This window comes from Globicephala melas, chromosome 12 (genome assembly GCF_963455315.2).
Source record: "Globicephala melas chromosome 12, mGloMel1.2, whole genome shotgun sequence".
Taxonomy (NCBI): Eukaryota; Metazoa; Chordata; class Mammalia; order Artiodactyla; family Delphinidae; genus Globicephala; species Globicephala melas.
Window position 1 is genome coordinate 15,162,317 of NC_083325.1, and position 25,305 is coordinate 15,187,621.

General features: G+C 46.2%; 1 protein-coding gene across 1 annotated transcript in view; it reads right to left on the reverse strand.

Moving 5' to 3' along the window:
• TCF7L1 (transcription factor 7 like 1) overlaps window positions 1-25,305 on the reverse strand; it is a 159,503-nt gene that overhangs the window by 75,900 nt on the left and 58,298 nt on the right. The window lies entirely within an intron of this gene.

Sequence of the window (25,305 nt, forward strand, 5' to 3'; positions counted from 1 at the left end):
CACTGTAAGGAAATCTGGCAACACGATGAAGAGCTTCAAAACGCTTCTAAGCTTTCACTCCATGAGCCCAGTCTGGGAATCAACACTAGGGTCATAATCCTAAATTTATAAAAATCTTTACACACAAAAGACATGCACTGGACGCTTGTTTATAAGAGTAAAATACCAGAAAAATCTGAGTTTCTAAAAATAAGGGGAATGGTTAAGTGTGTCAATTGGAGACAAAGCTCGTGATAAAATATGACGTGAAAAAAGCAAGCCACCAAATTCTACCTCAGTACGAAGACACTGGTGTTTGAAAACAGAAGCAAGTGCACAATTTACACACCAGAAGAAAGGTCTGGCAGAAACTGGACCAACATATTTAAATGGTTATATTTGGATGACAGGACTCAGGGACATTAAAACAAAATCTTCCCCCAATCTCCAAATTTTCTTTCATAAGCATGCTTCTCTCTCTCTTCGAGTAGCTCAGTTAACACAAGGAAATATTCCCCCTGTATGTGCTCGCCCACCGTCTGGGGTGAATCTTCCCCATCTCCTTTCGAGAACGTACAGCCATATATAAACAAACACGCACATGTTCATACCTTTCTAATCCTTCCTTCCATCCTCTTCCTTACCCTCTCCCCCTTCTTCCCCCTTCTTCTTATTCTTTCTTTTCTTAAAATTTAAACAGACTTGGCATTATATCACACTTTTTCCAATAGCTCCTCAGTTTCCTTTAAAATAAGGTCCTAATTTCTAAGATTTCTGTGGCCTTGGCAGCCCACGTCAGCCTCTCCTTCATGGCTCACTCTCACTAAATTCAAACCATTCTGCACTCCTCAGGGACCTCAAGTCAAGATGTGTATCCTGAAGGGGACCCCAACCCACTGCTCCCCAACCTTCCTTCAAGGCCCCCTAGGAGGCAGGCTGGACTGCACACTGGCTCTGGCTGCCCTTCCCCAGCATAAGGTCCCTACATGTAAATGGACACTGATTTGTCCCCCCATCCCGCCACTTGAAATGCAGTCCCTCCAAGTACGACCCTAACTTTTTAAATAAATCAATAAATCTAAATCATTTACCTACTTCTCTGTAGTTAAAAAAAATGTTACTTCCCTGGTGGCGCAGTGGTTGAGAATCTGCCTGCCAATGCAGGGGACACGGGTTTGAGCCCTGGTCTGGGAGGATCCCACATGCCGCGGAGCAACTAGGCCCGTGAGCCACAACTACTGAGCCTGCGCGTCTGGAGCCTGTGCTCCACAACAAGAGAGGCCGCGATAGTGAGAGGCCCGCGCATCGTGATGAAGAGTGGCCCCCGCTTGCCGCAACTAGAGAAAGCCCTCGCACAGAAACAAAGACGCAACACAGCAAAAATAAATAATAAATAAAATTTTAAAAAAATGTTACTTTTAGTTATAGAACCAACTACCTATAAATAATAATATTATCCATATTTTTAAAAGTAGAGAAAATAATTGGAAGTACTAATGGACCCATTACCCATACTGAATAATTTAACATTTTCCCATAGTGATCTCAGAGCTCTCCCGACTTAAAAAAAAAAAAAAAGAAACAAAGTGTTATTGATGCACAGCTAGAGTACCCAATCTCAGCCATCCATTTTCCCCACCCTCCCCAGAAGTAACTATTGTCCAAACGTGCTGTTTATCATGCCTCTGCATATTTCTACACGCATTACATATATATTTTCACAATTTACAGACTCAATTTGGGTGTTTTACCCAACTTTTTATTTAGAAAAACTCCAAATTTACAGGAAAACTGTAGGAGAAGAACAATGAAAACCCATTTGCCCTTCAACCAGGTTAATCATCATTAACACGTTCCCAAACTTGCTTTATGTTTACCTCCCTCCCTATACATGTGTGCGTGCGTGTGCACGTGCGCACGCGCACACACACGCGCACACACACACACACACATTCATTTTGCTGAGCCTTTTGAAAGTAATATGTAGACATCGTGACACCTTACCCTAAAGCACCAGGACACTCTCCTATGTAATCACACTCTCTTGAGAGTTTTAAACCTTCATATAAATGGCACTACATCTTAGGTATCCTTTAGCAGCTTGTTTTTCCCCATCAACATTAGACTTCTGGAATCTATTCATGTTAACATTCATATATCTGGTTAACTCACTGTATTCTACCATATGACTGCATTTAATATATCGATGGCTACCATACACTGTTCCAGTTTGTACTACCGCATACAGTGCAGCAATGATTATTCTTGGTCATGTCCCTTGTGCCATGTGTAGGAGATCTGCTGGGTCATAAGATATGGGCATCTTTAATTTTACTAGATAGTGCCAAATCACTCCTCAAAGTATTATACTAATTTAAGAATCATTTACTAACCAATATCCTTGCCAACACCTGTACTCTCAGACTTTAATTTCTGCCATCTCTTTATTTTAATTAGCATTTCCCTGACCCTGCTTCTTCTTTTAAACGCAAAGTAGAACACATTTAACCTCTTCTGAACATTCTATGTCACCATCATGACCCTCCGTTACAAGCACCTTCCTACAGTATTACTTCATGTCTTTCCCCTTACCTATATGGTCAGCTGCCACTTTTTTTTTTTTAAAAAGATGCTGGGGGTAGGAGTTATTAATTAATTAATTTATTTTTGCTGTGTTGGGTCTTCGTTTCTGTGTGAGGGCTTTCTCTAATTGCGGCGAGAGGGGGCCACTCTTCATCGCGGTGCGCGGGCCTCTCACTATCGCGACCTCTCTTGTTGCGGAGCACAGGCTCCAGACGCGCAGGCTCAGTAGTTGTGGCTCACGGGCCTAGTTGCTCCGCGGCATGTGGGATCCTCCCAGACCAGGGCTCGAACCCGTGTCCCCTGCATTAGCAGGCAGATTCTCAACCACCGCGCCACCAGGGAAGCCCCGGTCAGCTGCCACTTTAATCTGCAGGTGATCAGGCCATCCAGCAACTAAGTGGTGTTTCTAAATCAAGTCAGTAAAATCCTGGACAAAGGTCCAGGGACCCCGCCTACAGATTAAAGAGCAAGAACTCTAGTAAAGGACAATATGACGAGTTTTTTCAGTGGAACAAGGGCTTATTTTAATTAAATAGTTCCTAGTTCTTGATTTGAATATAGATGTTTGAAATCAGTAGATGTATAGTATCTATATAAGTAGTATAAACTCTCTACTCTGGGAGCTAGTAAAAAACGGACAAGACAGAGGTCAGAAAGCTTACCATCTCCCTTTAACAGAAAGGTGTGCAGCCCTCCAGCCTGAGTTGCTTAACTGCAGGTGAAAGGAAGCAGCCTCACTTCAGTTACTCAGGAGGGGACAGGGCGGAAGAAGAAGAGATGGGCAGAAGGCGTGGGATGATGGGAAATACACTCAGCTGAGAGTCAGACCCGGCTGGTGGTTCCAGCTCATTTTCCTGGTCTATAAAAGGAGATCAACTAGATGGCTTAAAATTTTTGTTCTTTCAACTCAACCATTTAATGGTTCTACATAAAAGCCTTTGAAAAATTCATTTTACTTTGGTCCTAGCCAAAACTGGAGTTCACAGAGCTGATCCTGGGTCATCAAAAACAAAACAAAAAAAGATTCTACCTTCATTATTTAAGAAGTTAGAAAAGGGTAGGATGCATTTTAGAATATTCCCATCAAAAATGGCTAAAGTTACTTTTAGCGTTTTGAAAAGCAAGCATTTATTGTCTGGAAAACCAAATTTCTTAAGGGATAAAAGACATATATACATGAAATTTTTTACCCCATAAATACACAGTGAACACCTCTCGGGTACTCTTCTAGGCATGGGGAGAGAACACCATATCTGATCCTAGGGAATTCATGATCTAATGGAGAAGACAAACAAGGAAACAACTGTTTGAATATAAACTGATTGGTGCTATTTAATTGTAGTACAGGCTACTGGGGGGAGAGGTGTACAGAAGTCAATTACGATCAAGAATAGGCAGTTCGCTGGCTGATCTGGTCCAGTCATTTACGAACATTTACTGCTGAGTGAAGAGGCCCCTAACGCATCAGCCTGTTCTAAGATGATGTCAGTGTCTGGAAGGAGTCAGGGCAGGAGACGTCTACACCACGAGTCATGCCATTCACCTACTGAATGAAGATGGTTAGCCTCTGAGGACTTCTGGTGAATCCCCAGCATTCTACAGACAACAGGATCAGTAAGAAGAAGGCAACTGTCTCCCCTTCCTGGGAGAGTCACTGGAATGAAAGCAAGCCAGGGGGACCCCGGCTACTACTAGAACGGATGCTTTGTGTTCTCCTGCAGTGCTCTGCTCACACACCTCCTTGCCAGGGCCTCCCCTCACTCCTCCGAGCCTGAGCTGCTCCAGGTGATGTTTTAGTCTACTTTATCAGTTCTGTAAGGACTGGTTTTCCTGTTTGTCTCCCTGCATCACAAGCTCCCACGGGCTGGGACCCTGTCGGATTCTACTTGGCAACCCCAGAAGGTGTTCCGTAACTGTTAAATGCATGGATGGATGCGTGCACACCAGGCATTCTTCTAAGGCAGGCGGGAAGGGAGGGGGTTGATAATATTGGGCTGATTAATTTCACAACATGTGTACATTTGCAAAGCAGTAGAAAGCATGGAAGATGTTTGTGGGCTGGTATGTTTGTTTTGATTTGCTTTATTTTCTGAGGCAAAGTGAAGTGGGTAAAATGCACTAAGTGAACATCACTAACCACTCACTGAAAGTTGTTTGGAATCCATCGTTTCCGAAAACTCCAAGCACAGCAGGACGTGCGGTTCCCAGATGGCAAGTGGGCTGTCAGGTCTTCAGAGGCAACGGAAACGGGCCAATTGCATTTTGCACAGTCACATACCTTCTCAGCAGATCCCAGCTATGATTTCCGCACCAGTCAAGTAATTCAGGGGCGGGGGCGGGCGTAGATTAAAGGTACCTGGAGCCAGGGTGAGGGGAAGGCTGGGCAGAGAGGGCCCAAACTTGCCCATACTTTGTTAGTCTCCTTTCATCCCTTCCGAATAAAGTCTGCATTCCTTTTCTCAGAGAAGGAAGCCCTACTCCCCACCTAACACAGCGCTGGATGTGAGGGACTCGGAGCCCCCCAAGCCAGGCTCCGCAAGGAAGCTGAACCCCGGCCAGTGTTAGCACAGGAGAGAAAGGCAGATTGTCCCCCTGGCCCAGCTCAAATGGTTCATTCTCGTCCTAGGCCTCAAAACCCTAATTTGACCACAAAAACCTGGCCTCTGGTGTTTCTGTTATGAGTATCGGATTCCTTGGGCTGAACTTGGCTGTTCACTGCCTGAACAAATTACATTAACAATACAGAGAAATGTATACAGGGCCTTAAAAACACTGCTGAGCAGGGACCAAAACAAAGACGGTGGTGTCCTAGCAACAAACCTCACCCCCCAGCAGCCTCCGGCCCTGCCAGGGATTGTAAGCCATGGAGCTCCTCTCTTCTCTGCAAACAATTAGGGACAGAGAAGTCACAATTACATATGGGATTTACAGCCAGAGGAGCAATCTATAAATCACGGAGCTCCCACCCCCGGCCATTCCCAGCCACATAATCAGAGCCAGATGTTCACCACAGCTGCTTCAACGTGGGTACACTGCTGTCCAGCTCAACCCCACTCCTCCTCTGAGAACCGGCAGAGGCTCCAGCCAGAGAATCCTGCCAAGCCAGAGGGGGCCTCTGCACCCTGTAGCTGGCCCAACTGTATGAAAAGCTGGGTCGTGTGGGAACTGTTCGTGAGAACCACTGCAGAGGTGCCCGGCGCTCTCACTGGTGAGCACCGTGGCTCCTGGAGCTCCCTGGAACTTTGCACAATTTGCTGAAGCAGCAGCATTAATATTCATTATCACTTGTGAGGTACTGAGCACCCCGTGAGTACTTTTTAGGTCCTCCCGCATCGAAGAACACTCTTAAGAGATCAGCCCATTTACAAACCAAGAAACTGAGCCTCAGAGAGGGGCAAGATGTTTCTAGAAGGCTCCAGCGCTGGTAAGAAGCAGAGTAGCAACTCAAAGCTGGGTCAGCCTGCAGCTGATGCCCCAATACCCTCATTAAATTGTGGACGGGTGGACACCGTGATTCAGGGTGAGGGGCTGGCAGTTCCCAAATGACTCTCTTGACTGTCAAACTTGGAAGAGACTTGTCATTCTTTTATTCCTCCGAAGTGGCCGGCGTTTTAAATTTCTGGACTGAACCAAGTCCAACTATTAGGACCTGGGGCCATGGAACAGCAAACTCCAAGTGTGGTAAAAGCTAGGTTATTCAAATATTGCCAAGGTGTTTCTCTTCCCAGGCCTCCTTTTCATGCGTGTCTTAATTTTTTAACTTATTAAAGAGATACATGCAGTGATATGCACACATCTTAAATGTGCTGCTCAATGAATTTTTACATACGGACAAACCTGTGTCACCACCGCCAGATCAAGATATGGAACATTCTAGAACCCATTCTAGAAGTTTCTCACATGTCCCCTCCCAGCCAATATTCTTCTGCGCCCCCCCCCCCACAAGGCAGCCACTATTCTAACCTTTATCACCATAGATAGCTTTGCTTGTTTTTGAGCACGTGGAATCACACAGTGTGTCTCTGGTGTAAAGACATGTCTTTTTCACAGTTTGGGTTATTCTCAGGGTCAAACCCGGGCTCCCAATTCAAAACTACCAACAACGAAAACCCGACATTACACAACTAGTCCTGTCTGCTATACCAGCTGTGCAAGACAATTCCATGACACTTGGAATTCCTCTTCCCAGGACCCTGTTCGTGGTGTCTAAGACGCCCTGTCCTCAAGGGGTGGACAAGCCCCTGGCCATTTGTCTTCGAGCACTGCTGGTAACTGAATCTGGTAGTAACAAGCTGTGTTTACACCACTTGTCACCTTCATCCTTCACCCGCTGACAACCACCATCTTTCACTCCTCAGGAAGTGCAGGAGGCCAGGGAGGATGTGGCTGGGGGGGCAGGAAGGTCTGGGCTCTGAGTGCCCTCCAGTTCGGGCTGTCCCTCACACCTCTCACCACCCACTGGGGAAAGAGGAGGCCGCCCACTTGCCATCCACGCACATGGGCCCCCTGTAGGGTTGGGACTTTCACTTAGAAACCTGGGCAGGAAAGCTATGCGGGGGGGGGGGGGGGGGGTGGAATTGCAAGAAGTTTCCGTGGAGATGATGCAAAAAGGCCAGCACAACAGGAAGGGATCCTAAGCAAAGAGCTGGGAGGGGCAGGATTTTCTTTTCTTGGCTTTCTCCCCACCGTCTTGACCTCCCCCTGAAGCGCAGAGCTGCTCACCTTAACTCCTTGGCACTGCCCCAATTTCACTTCCCAGGGTGGTTATTTTTAGCTGCTCTGAGCACCTGTTTGTTTCCATGAGCGTTTTAAAATTCTCAATCTGTTGTCATATTACGACACAGGATCCTTCCAAAGGATCTAATGCTACCAGCCGGAAGTGGCAGATCCTTCGGAATTCATGCTCTCATCCTAGCGTTTATGGCTGACACACAAATACAGTGGCCTACCTTCCAAATAAAACTGCGGGGCACGGGATGCCACAAAGGATATTTCTGGGTGTAACTTCTAGATGCAAGAAACAATTGAAGAGATGGAAATATGGAATTATAGTATATTCTTTTTTTTTTTTTTTTTTTTTGGCCACACCGCACGGCTTGCGGGATCTTAGTTCCCTGACCAGGGATGGAACCTGGGCCCCCAGCAGTGAAAGCGCGGAGTTCTAACCGCTGGACCACCAGGGGATTCCCTTATAGCATATGCTTGACTTGTAGGCCATATGTCTGAGTATCTGTGATGAGGACTGCTAGAAAATTTCAGAACTTAAAATTGACGTAGATGCAGGCCACTCCCAAGTTCAGCATTTTGAAGCCCAATGCAGTCTTCCCTCACTGCCACTCGGGTCCAAAAAGGAGCTGGGGCCCATCCCCACACCCCTGGCCCCCCGGCACGCAGGGAATTTCACATTCAAGGGATTTCCTGGGCTCCCCAGTCTCGGCCCATACACCTCTCTTCTGCTTCACCACCTACCTCACCAACTTCCAGGACTCCTCCTGGAATCAAACAGATTCTCTTGTCCTGGGAGATGAGTTTTGTCCTGTTCTAGTCCTGGGGGTTTCTAAATGCCGGTCTATTTTCTAATTCAGTAACTGATACGGGAGAGTCTTCTGACCTTTCCCATGCCTCTCTTGGGACCCCAACAGTGACCCTGAGCACAACAGGCTGAGCAGGGGGGTGTGTGGTCCAGAGGAGGAGTGCCCACGCCCAACCTGTGAGTGAGCACCTCCTTCCCCAGGGGTTGAAGGTACGGAGGTGCACCTAGCTCCAAACCTTGTGCAAGGCACACGGAAGCAGGTGAGAAAACGCTCAGCGGCGATGGCAGGACAGCTGTATGTGTCTGCAGCCACTTAAAGTAGCATGCACGCTCCTCCCTCCAAGCTTTTACTCCTGCTGTTCCCCTGCCCGGCATCCTCTCCTCTCTCTCCCAGTTCAGACTCAGTTCAAAAGGGAACTCCTCGGAAAAAACATCAAGACCCCAGACTGCAATGAGCCTTCCTTCCTCGGAACCACAGGTCAAACACGTGAACGCTTCCCAAAGCCAGGCAGAGAGTAGTCCTGATAATAACAGAAGCCACAGTGACTTCCCTGGTGGTCCAGTGGTTAAGACGCCATGCTTCCAAAGCAGGGGGGCGTGGGTTCAATCCCTGGTCGGGGAGCTAAGATCCCACAAGCCTCGCAGCCTAAAAAAAAAAACCAGAAGCCACAATAATAATGATCTGGTGCTTCCTATGAGGTAGGTACTGCCGCTGCCCAGACCTCGAGAGAGGTCATGCTCACGGTCACGCCATGGGGCCAGGGTGGGGCCCTGGCTAAGTGGTGTGGCCAGGGTTGAATCTAGCCCTGCTCTCAGCCCCGACACAACATGGCTCTGCTGGAGGGGTGGGCATGGCCCATCAGACGGGGGCCACCGACCGTTACCAGGCAGGCCCAGCCTTGCTATGGCGCTGATTTTTCAAGAGAAGTTGGAAGTCTGAATTTTTACATGACATTTTCAAACTTTATAAAATCACTGTTCTAGCCCCAAATCATGTCTGAAACAGAACTGGGCCAGTGGGCAGTTCTGTGCCTGCTGTGAACAACGCATCCTACACCTGAACAGGCACAGCCCTGTGGGATCTCTCCTTCCAGGTCTGGAATCCTGATTTCAGTGTCTGTGGTTTCAGACAGCCCTTCTTCCCTAATTTACAAGCTAAGTGAGGACAGAGGTCTTAGAATTCGTCATGTTTTCCGAAATCCTCCACAGCATCTTGCCCTCCTGGGAAGAAGAGGGGAGAGACTTACCTTTACAGAAACGCTACTACATGCCAAAGCTGTTCTAGACCCTTCCGTGTATCAGCTCACACAATCCTCACCTGCTGGGTCGATAATACTGACCTAGCTTATTCTTTTTAAACAAAGGCAGATCGTGAAGGGTTAAGAGGCACTGAGTCTCTTACCTAAAGGCACGGGCACTGATGGCAGCCCCACGCATGCTCTTTCCAGCTCATGAAAGTTGTAAATAACTGTTGATATGCTCTATCTCTTGTGGTTCCAGGAAGGGAAATCAATTCCTTAATGCACGTTTATGTTTACGTAATGTAATGTCATGTTTACGTTTGAGAGGCTCTCGGTAAATAATAAGCACTTGGACCCCTGGACACCTAAATTCTTAGAGCTCTCAGGGCCATGCCACCTTTGTCACACCCCCATGGAAGGAACAGCCCCTAACAGACAAGGTTAAAGTGCTGGGAACAGCCTGGACGAACCCAGCCCTCTGCGGTCATCTGATGCTCCCTTCGATGGTCTACTGAAAACTCTTCCTCCTCTGGATGAGTCATGGCTGTGTCTCATTATTTATGGTGGGTTTCACTCAGCAAACAGTGATCGTTTTACCTCTTCTTTTCCAATCTTTATTGTCTCGGCTACTGTGTCAGTGCAACCCCTCTCTCCTTCCTAGCTGTTCACATTTGTTGTTTACTCAAACAAGAAAGCCTGTCTATCTCGCCTACTGGCAATGACCGGGAGGCAGCGCTAGAGATGCCTGCCAAGGGGAGAAACCGTAGGGCTCAGGGAGAGTCTGCGGCTGTGCGAGGTCCAAGGCCTCCCCATCAGGGCAGGCAGCTCCTGGGAGAAGCTGGAATGGAGATGGGGACACTCAGTGTGTGTGGAGCAGGGATTAGGCAGGAAGGGGGACCTCTCGGGAGGCAGGAGAGAGGCAGAGCTGAAGTCACTAGAAGGACCCAGCAATGGTCCTATCGCGGGGAGTGTCCCCCACAGAGCCTGACACAGGGCTGGGACCCAAGAAGTACTGCTGTCCTGTCCCCAGGGACACAACCTAGGACAGGTCCTTCTAGATCCTCTCCTTCTCCAGGATTTTAGGTACACGGAGATCGAAATGCCTTTTTTCTTACCAAGAGACACCTATGTCTCAAATGGGAGATCCCTTCAAAGAAGATAAACCGTTTCCTAACTCATTAGCAATCTCACTGGGACCTCCCTGCTGGTCCAGTGGTTAAGCCTCCGTGCTTCCACTGTAGGGGGCACGGGTTCGATCCCTGGTCGGGGAACTAACATCCCGCACACTGCATAGTGCATCCAAAACAAAAACACCAAACTCACTGATTTCCCCGTCTGCAACCACCCCAGGTCTGCTAGACTCCCCAGGACTGGACGTATCGGTCACATTTGGGTGGGGGGAAAATCATCTCATAATTTGGAAATGCAATAGCTGCAGCGGTAGGTTTCCGTGCAAAGGTGTTTCTTCCCATCACCCACTCCCTGTGTCAGCCTTCAGTCTCAATGCTGCACCTTCTGCTCCTTGGGATGACCCAGGAACCTGCATTTCAACAAGCAGCCGGGAAGATTCTGAAGCAGAGGTCCGTGGACCACACTTTGAGAATCACTGTCCTGAGGGTTCTGCGGGTTGAAGCCCCTGAGCATCCTCCCTGTAGTTCTCTACTCCCTCCTCTGACCCAAGAGGCCCACCTGGACATTCAGGGTTCGAGCAGCTCCCTCTGGGAGCACAGGCAATGAGCAGACCACAGGAAAAGAAGCAGGCTGGCCAGCGACTCCTGGCATTGCGGCCCTCACCCCCAACTATGGAGGATGGGTGGGGCTACAGCACATCCAACTGAGCTCTCGTCTCATTCAAGTGCCACTGGCTTCACACGCACCTCTGGTCACAGCCTCAAGCAAAGGAAGGAGAAGATGTTCCATGGGTTTCTGTGCTCTTGTGGGCCCTACACTGGGGTCCTCAGTCACCCTCCTCCTTTGCGCTGCTGCCTGGGGATGTACTTCCTTATTCACGCCCCAGGTCCTTCTCCTGGGTGGCTTGGGAACACACATTCATCTGTCCCACTTGGAGAAAACTCTCCTAACTAAACCACCCTCTTTACCTGTTCACCCTGTGGCGCTTTTAGATTAAGAGAAACACTTGACCCTGTTTTTCAATGACTCCTGTAAAATCTACAAAACATGTGGAGGAAAAAGAAATCAATGACATACACATGGGGCTGAACCTCCCAAGCCCAGAATATTTTGAAAAATAACCCTTAACTTTTTCGTATTAATTTCATATTGACTCCCATGGGGAAGAAGAAAAAAATTCCGTTTTTTATAATCCATCACTTCCTCAAGATAATAAAAAATGAACTGAAGACAGCAAAAATGCGGCCTATAAACATCTTTTTCTTTTTTTTTCTTCCTGGAATTGTCCCTTCCACAGAAAAAGGGAGTTCCTAGCATTCCAGAGGCTCTCCCTCCACCGGACTTGGTGTTCAGTCCTCCCTCGGTATGCACAGGGGATTGGTTCCAGGACCCAAATCCATGGATACTCAATCCCCCCTATATGAAACGGTGTCATATTTGCATATAACCTAGGCACATCCTCCCGTACACTTTAAATCATCTCTAGATTAACTGTAACACCTAATACAACGTAAATGCTATGTAAACAGTTGTCACTGTGTGGCAAATTCAAGTTTTGCTTTTTGGAGCTTTTTAGAATTTCTTCCCCCTGGATATTTTCAACCTGCAGTTGGTCAAACCTGTGATTCGAAACCCACGGATATAGAAGGCCAGCTATATTTGGCTCCAGATGTGTGGAAAAACTAAAACTGCGTGTGTGTCAAGATAAACACACATCTAGAAATCACTCGTAAAATATGTAATGGTAAGAATTGAGCTTTCCTACCATGAATTAGATATGGCTCTCGCCCCCTCACTTCCTTCAGGTCTCTGCTCAAACGTCACATCTGTGAGGCCTTTCCTGACACCATCATACAACAGCATCCCGATCTTTACTCTCTCCGTTTCTTTCTCTGCTTTATTTTCCTCATCAATACCTGACACTGTATATTTGTTCACTGTCTCTTTCCCCAACCAGAAGGTGAGCAACTTGAAAGCTGCCATTTTCTTCCCTGCTATATGACCAGTACCTTGAAAGCGCCTGCCAGGTCAGTGTACCCAGTGAAGGACCTCATCCGTCTGCCCATCAGTTCATCCACCCACCCAAATATCTCCCCATCATTTAGTAAATGCCAACCACAATCCAGACGCCATGATGGGTGTTGTGTAATGGGGGAGAGACAGACGTGAGACAGATGTGGTTTTTGCTCTTGGAGAGAAAGATACTAGGCAGAGGTGTGTATACAAAATACAAAGCTATGTTTGAGATAAGTGCCTGAAAAGGATGGGCAAGGTGCTAGGAGAACAAAAAGCGCAGGACCTATTTACGTTTAGGGGATCAGGGAAGTTCTCCAAAGAAAGGGACATTGAAGCTGAGCCCTGGAGGCTGAGGGGGTTACCCAGATGAAGAGTGGGGTGAATGGGAAGCACTCAGGAAGATCCAGGGTGGGAAGAGCTTGGTGGATGTGAATGAGCGAGAAAGTGGCATAAAGAACAAGAAAAAGACCACATCCGGCAGACAGACAGGCGGTCACCTGGAACTGAATCCGTGACAATCAAGCAACGACTTTGTCTTTTTTAAACAACTATTTTTTTCTTTTTCTTTTTTAAAATATTTATTTATTTATTTGGTTCCTCAGGGTCTTAGTTGCGACATGCAGGATATAGTTCCCCGACCAGTGATCGAACCGGGGCCCCCTGCACTGGGAGCGCAGAGTCCTAACCACTGGACCACCAGGGAAGTCCCAAACGTCGACTTTGTTTACAAGATTTATAAAAGCAGGGAACAGACGGCTTGAAACGTCTGTCACACCGATTATAAAAGAGTACTAATATTAATTATTAAACTATGGGCTGAAATCCTCATTTGTTTCTGCATCAATGAAGGTGCTTCTTAAATGTTTGAGAAAACCTTGGAATGAGGAATAAATGTAGCTAAACATTTTCTGGTGACAGAATACCACCCCTGCACACTGTCGTGCAGAATGATGTTTCTGGCTGGAGAGCGGAGTCCACATTCAGGTTCAGGGGACTGGATTTAAGGTGCACAGTCTTAAAGGCAAATCCTTAGAGGACTGGATTTTCCTTTTTACTAGAGTAAAATATCTTATAATTTTTTTTGTTTCCTGGGGTTTCTTTTCTCCTCTTAAAATAACAATACATGCAATAATTTTATGTTGCACAAAATGAAAGAGGATCTCTTCATCACTGAACTATGAGCTCCTTGAAGGGAGGCATTAACTCTGGATTCCCAGCACCAACATTAGTGCCTGGCCCAGAAAAGAGCCTTCAAACAAGCTTAAAGAGATGAAAGAGCCTCAGTTTAAAGACTCTGCCTGGTCTGGTTTAGCACAAATCCTGTTCTCAGTTCGGTGTCTGCCTCATGCTAGCTGTAGGACTTCAGGCTCTGGAACTGATTTTCCAGAAAATTAAATGAAATGATGACTTATGAAGAGCACCCATTTGAAGCCTGGAACTTGGCAGTCAATCAGTAAGTGGCAGGGATTACTGTTTTGTCCCTAAAATGCAAACAGGACCATGACTGTTCATGTAGCTTTTGCACTGTCATCTTCAGTGTCTATCTGAATCTTAACTTGGCACAAAACCACTAACCCATTGACACATTCTGTGGCCATATAGCCCCATAGGGGCAGGGAGGAATGCAACCTGTCTGGTCAAAAACTAATATCAATACAAAAGGTCTCAGTGATAAAAGGGCCGCCAACAAGGCAAGTCAGGGTGGCATGGGTGGGAGAAAGGCCACCAACTTTCCCACAAGCTGGATGCAATCCCAACAAAGAAGTCACCCTTGGGCCACATGCCCTCATTTTCCACCACGGCCTCTGCCCCAAGACCCTCTGGCCAGGGTCCAAGAGCCAAACAGGAGGGAGTTAATGCTCCCCAGGCGGCTGTACATTCACTTGGAACTGTCTTTCTTTGTCAGTAGTAAGAGGTCGACTGTGGACATCACACCAAGAAAAGAAAACATCCAAGTAGGTGAGCCCTTGATGATTTATCAATCCCAGGATCCAACTAAAGTGGTAACATTTAACTTTTACATAATGTCCACTGTTTTTAAAACCCATTGGAGTTGGGAAAACCACTTGGAAATTATTATATGAAAAAAACTGGGATAAAGGGCGTGAGTTGAGGGACTTCTCTGGTGGTCCAGTGGTAAAGAATCCGCCTTCCAATGCAGGGGACGTGGGTTCAACCTGGTCAGGGAACAAAGATCCCATGTGCCGTGGGGCAACTAAGCCCGTGCGCCACAACTACTGAGCTGGCGCATCTCGACGAGAGAGTCAGCGTGCTGCAAACTACAGAGCCCATGTGCTCTGAAGCCCTCGCGCCACAACGAAGAGCCCGCGCCGTAATGAAAGATCCTGCACACCTCAACAAAGACCCAACACAGCCAAAAAAAAGGACGTGAGTTGACACACTCCTGTCTGCTGCCCCCAAACTCTTCTATGAATATATCCATCGCCCCAGGGTGCAGAGGCTCACAACAATCTATCTGGACAGGAATCCATCATTTCAAAGACTCGAAATACTCAACCTTTGGTTGCCAATTGGTCCTACAGATGTGTGGTATCTTTGTTGCACGAAAACAAAGGGCTTTTAATACACAACTTTCCTGCTGCCCTCAGCTCTAAGGCCAGCTCTATACTGAGACGGAAATGGGGACAGTAAACTACCTTATTTAAGGGGGGGGGGGTTGTTTGATATTGTTTAAAAAAATATCTTTATCGTTTTTCAATTTACAAAAGCAATATATACACATATATATATTTTTTAAATTTTTATTATTTTAAAACATGAAACATGACTCAAATTTAGAAAATGAAAAGTTCTCCCAATCCCATTCATTCCCAGGTATTTTTCTATGCAAAAGTTGAAGATTTTTTTTCTTTGTTATAAAGAAAACCAAAAAAATGAGGCACAAATTCTGCCCATTGAATTAGTTTAAATTTAAACAGTTGTTGAGAATATGGAAAGTCATTACCATACTGTTAATGGAAGTGTAATTTCTATTCGCATGTCCATTTACAGAAAGCCTTTTTCTAACAGATGGCATTTTGGCCTAATTTATTAAAATTTAAAATGCACACATACCATTAGACCCGTAAATCTGCTATTAGTAATCTATTCTAGAGAAAGACTAACTTGTGGGCACACAGAGACATGTATAAGGGTTTTTTTGAATGTTCATCAACATGGGAATGGTTTCAAGGTCATCTTTACTGTGGAATGCAACAAAGCAGCTAAGAAGAATGAGGTTGACCCCTATGTACTGATCTGGAAAGGTCTCTGAGACACAGTAAGTGGAAACACACACACACACACACATGACTGAGTATGAATAATATGATCCTCTTTGTGTTAAAAATATACAAAATAATACATAGTAGTATTACAAAATACTAATACATAGTACAAAATAATAATACAAATAATACATGTACAGTTGGCCTTCCATATCCTTGAGTTCCACATCTATGGATTCAACCAACTGTGAATCAAAACTATTCTGGGGAAAAAAGTAATTCCAGAAAGTCCCAAAAAAGCAAAACTTGAATTTGCCACAAACTGGCAAATGCTATTTACATAGCGTTTACACTGTAGTAGGTATTACAAGTAATCTAGAAATGATTTGAAGTCTAGGGGAGGATGCACATAGGTTACGTGCAAATACTACAGGCATGCCTTGGTGCTATTGTGGTTCGGTTCCAGACCCTTTCAATAAATAAAGGAAATAACAATAAAGCAAGTCACGTGAATGTTTTGGTTTCCCGATGCATATAAAAGCCATGTTTACACTATATTGTTGTCTAGTAAGTGTGAAATAGCATTATGTCTAAAAAACAATGTATATACCTTAATTTAAAAATACTTTATTGCTAAAATTGCTAACCGTCATCAGAGTCTTCAGTGGGTTGTAATCTTGTTGCAACAGCAACATCAGAGATCACTGATCACAGACCACCATGACAAATATAATAATGAGAAAGTTTGCAAGCTTGCTAGAATTACCAAAATGTGACACTGAAACACATCTGTTCACAAAGTGAACAAATGCTGTTGGAAAAATGGCGCCAAAAGACTTGCTCAATGCAGGGTTGCCACAAACCTTCCATTTGTAAAAAAAAAAACGCAATTTGTAAAAAATCTGCAAAGTGCAATACAGCAAATGCACAATAAAATGAGGTATGCCTGTATGCCATTTTATATAAGGGACTTGAGTATCCTTGGACTTTGGTATCCATGACGGGGTATCCTGGAACTAACCTCCTGCAGATACAGAGGGACGACAGTATGTACATGTTCAAACCAGTCCGGGAGGACACACCAAACAGCTAAGAGTGTGGCGTGTAAGTGAGGCAGGGTGAGAGAAAGGAGAGGTCAAGATATAACTTCATTTCACTTGCATTGTTTGAATGTTCTACTACCATTAGCATACATTCTTTTCTTACATTTAGAAAGAATGATGAAACAAAATCTTTAATCCAGTTGATATATTTGAATTCAGCATGAGGTTAGGGACCTGACTCCCCCTTCCAAGTCACCCCTTCCTCTATATGTGCTGGAGCCTGTTTGAGTTCTTTCTTCTGCTCTTTCGGTCTATCAGCACATCGTTATCACTTGCTGCGGTTTTACAGGATGCTTTAACATCTTTCGCAAAACTTTTTAAAGTGCCTTTTAATTTTTTCGCCTCCTAACATTTTAATCCACTTGGAATTACTTTTCTTTCATGATATACTTTCCCATTTAGTTTGCGTCTGATGTATCCATAATCCGAACTTGCATTTCAGTTACTCTTGACTGTCTAACTACTCAAGAATTAGTATCTTTAAACACATGATACTGAGTTGGCATCTCATCTGTGGTAGGGATGATGCAGTGTTGCAGTCATTTTAGTTAATCTGGTGTCAAGGTGCACACGGTACCTCAGAACGAAGTGCTAGCTTTCAAATGTTAGAAATGCTATTAAAATTCACGGAACATGGAGAATAGACTCTAACCTTTCACAAGTCAGGAAGGATTTTAGATTTCTATTGGATCCTAGGGTTACTATTTGCCCCTCCACTGATATAACTCAGTACCTCAAGTTCCTCACCGTTACAGTAAGGAGGCTGGAGCCCCCAAATCCCATGGCCTGCTCTATCATACTAAGATTATCAAACTACCTTGCACAGAAGGAAGCTGTACCCCTAACTTTTGGGGGTGATAAAACCTACCCCCTACAATATAGAAAAATTAACTCAAAATTGACTGAAGACCTCAAATGTAAGAGCTAAAACTACAAAACTCTTAGAAGAGAGCACAGGCATAAATTTTCATGACCTAGGATTAGGCAATGGTTGTTTTTTTGTTTCATTTTTTAAAAATAAATTTATTTATTTATTTTTGGCTGTGTTGGGTCTTTGTTGCTGCACGTGGGCTTTCTCTAGTTGCAGCGAGCGGGGGCTACTCTTCGTTGTGCGGGCTTCTCATTGCGGTGGCTTCTCTTGTTGTGGAGCACAGGCTCTAGGCACGCGGGCTCAGTAGTTGCGGTTGCACGGGCTTAGTTGCTCCGTGGCATGTGGGATCTACCTGGACCAGGGATTGAACCCATGTCCCCCATGTTGGCAGGTGGATTCTTAACCACTGAGCCACAAGGAAAGCCCCTAGGCAATGGTTTTTTAAATAGATATTCCATACAAAGCACAAATGACAAAAGAAAAACTAAATCATCAACGTTCAAAACTTCTGTGCCTCAAAGGATACTATCAAGAAAATGAAATGACGACCCAGAGAATGGGAGAAAATATTTGCAGATCATATGCCTAATAAGGATGTAGTATCCAGCATACATAAGAACTCTTATAACTCAACAATAAAAAGACAAACAACCCAATTTTTAAAGATCAAAGATTTGAACAGACATGTCTCTAAAGACATGCCAATGGCCAATAAAAAGATGCTGAACAGCATTAGCCATGAGGAAAATGCAAATCAAAACCATAATGAGATACCATCTCACACCCACTAAGATGGCTACAATCAAAAGGACAGGCAATAACAAGTGTTGGCCAGGATGTAGAGAAATTAGAATCCTCATACACTGCTGGTGGCAATGTAAAATGGTGGACCCACAATGGAAGACAGATGGGCAGTTTCTCAAATGTTTAAACAGAGAGTTATCATGTGACCCAGCAATTCCACTCCTAGGTATACACCCAAGATAATTAAAAACATACACACAAAAAATTATGCACAAATATAAGTATTCATAATACTGTTTGTTAGTAGCCAAAAAGTGGAAACAATCCAAATGCCCATCAACTGATGAATGGATAAACAAAATGTATATTCCTCCAGTGGAATATTATTCGGCCATAAAAAAGGAACGTATACCGATTCACACTGCAATACTGAATAAACCTTGAAAACATTATGCTAAGTGAAAGAAGCCAATTACATAAGGCCACATGGTATATGATTCCATTTATACAGAATGTCTGGAATAGGCTGCTCCAGGGAGACAGAAAGTAGGCGAGTGGTTGCCAGAGGTTAGAGGGAGGAGATAAGAGAATGTGACTACTAACGGCTTAGGGTTTCTTTCTGGAGTGATGAAAATGGCCTGGAATTAGATAGTGGTAATGGTTGCACAATTCTGTGAACACACTAAAACCATGGAATTGTTTGCTCTAATAAAAGGGTGAATGTTATGGTATGTAAATTATAGCTCAATAAAATAAACAGGATTTATTTTCAAGCCATTAAAGGAATGAAAGAAAAAAATTATCTGTACAATATTTCTGGAAATAAGCCTGAATCTTTACATCCAACTGGCATACCCCAAACAATGGTCCCCAATCCCCGCCGCCCATTAGTCTCACCCAGGGAACTTTTAAAAACACAGATGCTTGGACCTCCTTCCCAGAGGCTGTGCTTTAATTGATCTGGGGTGGAACCTGGGGACTAGTGTTTTTCAAAAGCTCCCCAGTTAATTCTAATGTGCAGACAGAACTGAGAACTGGCTGCCCTAGAATCTGAGCTTTCAAAAGAGTCCCTGGTGTTGGTTTAGATATCTGTTATTTTATCCTTTCTCATAAACAAGAGACAAACAAAAATTTAAATGGCTCGAAGTTTCTGGTTGTTAGAACTGGGATTTTGTTTTATTGTCTCTTCCACATTAAAAAAAAAAAGATCAGTAGGTTGCCATTTTACAGACAGAGAATCTGAAGTACAAAATGGCTAAGACACACACTGAGGTCACCATAGTGAGCTGGGGTGGGGATCAAATTACAGTTGAGTCCTTGGGAACATAACTTACTTCTAGCTACTGCCATTGAACTGTTCAGGAACATCCACTCGGCACAGGTGTTGCTGGCACAGGAAACAGAAAGACTGGAAGGAGCCTCCGTCTGGGAACACTGCAAAGGCTCAAGTCCACCAACTTCACCTTCGGATTTGGTAAGATGGAGCTACCCCTCTCCCTCCCCCGACAACAAGCAGTTTTTCTTACAAGGCTGGGAAGAGATGAGGCTATTTCACCTCCTCACCCTCAGGTAAGCCACCCCCAAGTGCTCCTCTACCTAGAACACTGCTTGTCTGATTTTCATTATTTTCCCATAAGCTGGTGAAACCCACGTCAGGTCTGCATTAGTCTCCACGTTCGTTTTGGAGCCCCAAAGCTGTTTCCAATTGGCAACATCACAGCCAGTGCGTGTTGTCCATTAGCCTATCTGTGGGAGGCGCTCCGGGCACCCATGCAGCCCCCCCCGTGGGAAATTCTTCCCCAATCCGAGGACTCAGCAGGCCCCTGAGAGCAGGAACAAGGGGGCCGCCTCCACCTCTCCTACACTTGAAAGGAACACGCACACACACAGGGGCTGTCTGGGTTCTGATTTTGTTGAGGAACCTCTCGATGATTTTCTATGCAGTTCCCTGGCCCTTCCACCCTGCTTCCTCTCTCACTCAGCTGTTTTGTAAGTTGAATTCTAATCTGGGTTTCTTCACAATGTCACCTTTGACTGAAAGCTAATAAAACCCCAAACGGGAAATTCAGGAGTCAGGGAGATGCCACATGACTGTAACCTAAGGTTGTTGGTCAACCTGATTGGGTTTTCAGGCTTGTACACCATCTGGGGGCTTCAGTCCCGCCACCCGCCTTTGTTCCTATAAAGAAGGTCTTTGTCTTTCCTCGCACTGAACGTGGAGTCCTGCAGACAGCCTTGCAAAGACCCAGGACTACTGCGTGCCCCTCTCTACACCTGTGACTCCGCCAGTGCTCTGGGCAGAGGTCCCCAGCTCTGCTTGCCCAAGCAGCCACCTCCACAAGAGCCAGCGGGAGGGACCCCCTGCCCCGTTGCGGGCTCCGCTTGCTACCTGTCACCCACCCAGGCGGCACAACTGGGAGGCTGCTCAAACCCGCAGGGGAGGAAACGTTTGGGTTAAGGAGCACGCAAATCCCTGACGTGAAAACCAGATAACTCAGTGGGAAGGACAAAGGTGCTCTGCTGTGTCCTGACATCCACGGTTATATGGTTGAGAGCTGTCTTCTATCCGCCACATCACCTAGTAATTTATTTCTGATTCTTGTTTTTAACTGCAAAGCGTTGAGAAAAATCTTGATTTCCACAGATAAGTGGTAGCAAATGCTAACAGGCTTTTAGGAGACTGGCTTTGGATCTTAAAATAGTCTTTAGGTAACAGAGTGTTTCTCGGCCTTTCTTTCTTTCTTACCTGCCCCCACCATCCCCGCGCCTTGGAAGGCATTTTTGCCTCACTGTGCCCTCCCCTCTTCCATGAATCACTGGGCATCTGTTTATGTACAGTGACCCTTTGGAGGGTCATGTACCATCACCACAGCTAGATTTTCTTCACCTCCTTGGGGACAATACCTTTCTGGTTGAGAATGCATGAGGTTCAATGAATCCAAATCTTGAAACAGTGGTAGAAAATTTTTGTTTCCAAGAGTCGTTAAAATAATAATATTAGAGGGCTTCCCTGGTGGCGCAGCGGTTGAGAGTCCGCCTGCCGATGCAGGGGACACGAGTTCATGCCCCGGTCTGGGAAGATCCCACATGCCGTGGAGCGGCTGGGCCCGTGAGCCATGGCCGCTGAGCCTGCGCGTCCGGAGCCTGTGCTCCGCAACGGGAGAGGCCGCAACAGTGAGAGGCCTGCGTACCGGAAAAAAAAAAAAATAATAATAATAATATTAGAAACAACAATAGAAAATTCTTATGTGATAGTTATTATTTGTCAGACACTGTACTTATTTTATTTATTTATTGGCTGCAATGGATCTTCGTTGCTGAGCTCAGGCTTTCTCTAGTTGCAGCGAGCGGGGGCTACTCTGTTGCGGTGCGCGAGCTTCTCCTTGTGGTGGCTTCTCTTGTTGCGGAGCACAGGCTCTAGGTGCGAGGGCTTCAGAAGTTGCGGCACGTGGGCTTCAGTAGTTGCGGCACGCGGGCTCAGTAGTTGTGGCTCGTGGGCTCTAGAGCGCAGGCTCAGTAGTTGTGGCACACGGGCTTAGTTGCTCCACGGCATGTGGGATCTTCCCAGACCAGGGCTCGAACCCGTGTCCCCTGCATTGGCGGGCAGATTCTGAACCACCACGCCACCAGGGAAGCCCTGCCAGACACTGTTCTAAGCACTTACTTTTTTACTCATTTAAGCCTTGTAATACCATTACTATTATCCTCATTTGAGGGGGTGGGGTGCGCTGAGCAGCTTGTGGGATCTTAGTTCCCTGACCAGGGGCCCTGGTAGTGAGAGTACTGAGTCCTAACCAGTAGACTGCCAGGGAATTCCCTCCTCATTTTAAAAACGAAGAAAATGAGGCACAGAGAGATTAGGTGACTTGCCCAAGACCACACAGGCGGCACATGGCAGAGCTGAGACTCACGCCCCGGCTCCACACCCTGGACCACCAGGGAATGCTGGCTTCCCGCACTACTGAGCAACTCCTCGTGTCCTTATCACACACATAAAAATCAAGCAAGATGCACCCCAAACGTGCAATAAGCCTGAAACCATCCATCAGGAGACAGTTCCTCAAGGCGACACATCACACATTAGTGAACTGGCCACTGAGCCGCGAAGACACACAAGCCAACCTCACCGACGGCATGTGTGAGTGTCTGGATAACGGCCAGAGAGCAGACTGTGTGTGCCTGAACACTGAACAACTCCGGTGATGGACTACAAGCTTCCTAACCAATACCCCATTTACAAGAAATTCCAATACAGACAGAAAGTAGCAGGGGTCTCACCCGTCCCAACATGAGCCTGAGCCCCCACCCCCGCCCCGGAACCGCCATCAGTGCACCCGTGGTCTCCAGTACGTTGAAATGTGGGATATTCCATCAGGCATGTTTTATTTTGGTTACTTGTAAAAAGAGAATGGAAAAAAAAAAAATCAAGTCCAACGTCTGAGCAGCTCTCAAAGCACCAGACCCATAGCGAAGAATTTGAACCAACCGATGACCCTGCAGGGCTCTTGGTCTGACCGACGTTACTGCTTGTGCAAGCCGGGATGGTCTCAATCCAGCCTCCTGTGAGGTCCCAGCACCAGCTCCTGCTGTGGCATCTCACCCCTGGCCCCTCTGACCTTCCAATCCCTGTCCCTCAGCCTCACTTCCCACCAAAGACCTGATTCAATCTGAGTCTGGGGGCGGGGACCGGCCAGTGCTGGCTCCTAAGCTCCCCAGGTGATTTCGAAGGTGGGCTTGAGAGCTACAGTTCTAGTCCTGCTTGTCTCCATTTTCGGAAGTTAACCCCACTCTGAGCAGGATCGCATCTAGCTGGTCCAAGCCCCTACCGCGCACCTGAAATATTCACCACTGGTATGTGTGTTCTTACTCTTCACCGCCGTCAAGAGAGGGGAACTAGTTCTCGACTTTCCACCTGTGCACGTGCTCCTGTTCATTGCTGCTTTATTCCCATTCGTTCATCTCTTATTTAGCAAATGCCTACTGAGTGCCAGCAGCTGGGAAATCAAAACAGATACGTACATAATCACACGCTGCTTCAAACCCCAAGCGTGACTCCCCGGGACAGCTGGGTTCGGACAATCTGAAGGCAGGCCGGTGAGGCCGGGGAACACGAGGGGCTGAGGAAGAGGCGGCGGCCTCCTCCATGGAGGGGGGCTTGTTTCTCCCCACCACCCTGTCATCCGGGAAGGCAGCAGTGAGATCACTGCAGTTAGGGGTGTGTGCTGGGTGGTGAGAATGCCTCACTCACTGTGACTTGGTTTCCTATCTGTCGATTAGGAATAATCATAATGCCTATTCCAGGCGGGGTGGTGATGAAATGCAGCTGTCCTCTAGAAGCAGTGGTTCTTGACCTTGCCTACACATTGGAATCACCTGGAGCCTTGTAACGTCCTGATGCCTGAGTCTCACCACCTGGCCTGGCCTGGGCGTCCTAACGTCACAGTTCCCAGGTGATTTTAACTTACAGCTGGGGTGACAACCACTGCCCGCAGAGCGCTGGCAGAATGCCAGGCCCAAGGGATGTGCTAGAAAAATATGAGATGTTACCATTGGTGGTGTCTTCAGTCCTCCCTCCCACCGTCTTTAAAAACGCTCAAGGTCCCCATCAGAAATATCTCTGAGCCCTTCAACCATCATTCCTGTGCAGATGACTTCTGTGAAAAAACTATAAAAATGTTTAGCAGCCAGATTCATAGAGACACAAGGTAGGAAAGCAGGTGCCTTGGGGAAGGGGGCTGGGGAGTTACTGTATAATGGGTGTGGAATTTCAGTGTGGGAAGATGAAGTCCTGGAGGTGGATGGTGGTGATGGTCGAGTAACAATATGAATACACTTAACTGAACTGTGCGCTTAAGAATGGTTAAGATGAAAAAAAAAAAAAAGAATGGTTAAGATGGTAATTTTTATGTGATGGGTATGTTACCACAATTTTATTTATTTATTTATTTTTAATTTATTTTTTTTGCGGTACGCGGGCCCCTCACTGTGTGGCCTCTCCCACAGCGGAGCACAGGCTCCGGACGCGCAGGTCAGTGGCCATGGCTCACAGGCCCAGCTGCTCCGCGGCATGTGGGATCTTCCCGGACCGGGGCACGAACCCGTGTTCCCTGCATCGGCAGGCGGACTCTCAACCACCGCGCCACCAGGGAAGCCCTTACCACAATTTTAAAAACCTGCTTAAAATACTGTTTATTTATATTCACAATGTCTTTCAATGTCCACAGAATATAAGAAATGTTAACTTGAAAAATAATGAATACATTTATACTTTTCCATTTCAAAGCATCTACCTGACAGAAATGGCACATATGTACAAGGATGTTCAGCGGGGCATGTTGCAATAGGGGCAAAAGGCATAAACAACTTAGAAGTTTGTCACCAGGAGAGTGAGTGGTCCAGTGAGCCAAGGGTCATCTTGGGAATACTACACAACCACGAAAAAGAACAAGAAGATCTGTCTCTGTGGATGCTGACGTGAATGAATGAATAATATACTATCCAGGGAGACATTTGGCCCCCTGGCATCTAAACTCCCTTCCCCCATTTAGCAATCTCTGCCACCCTTATGAGTCCTGGTAGGAGGCAGGATCCACCTCTCACTCTGAAGGCTGCCAATCAACTGTGGCAGTGTCCTCGCCATTCCGGTTTTGTGGCAATAACTGTGGCCATGGGGTCGGCTGCTACCTAGTTTCCACAGTTTCAGTCCACAGCCTTCCCAGCAAGTCTGGGAAGCACCCTGATGTCCCTTAAAGAAATTCCTTTTCTGCTGATATCAGGCAGTTGACACCTATTGCTTGTAACTACGAACCCTACTGATAAAAATATTCAGAGTAGGACTCTGGTTTTTAACTCAAAGACATAGGTCCTTGTATGTCAA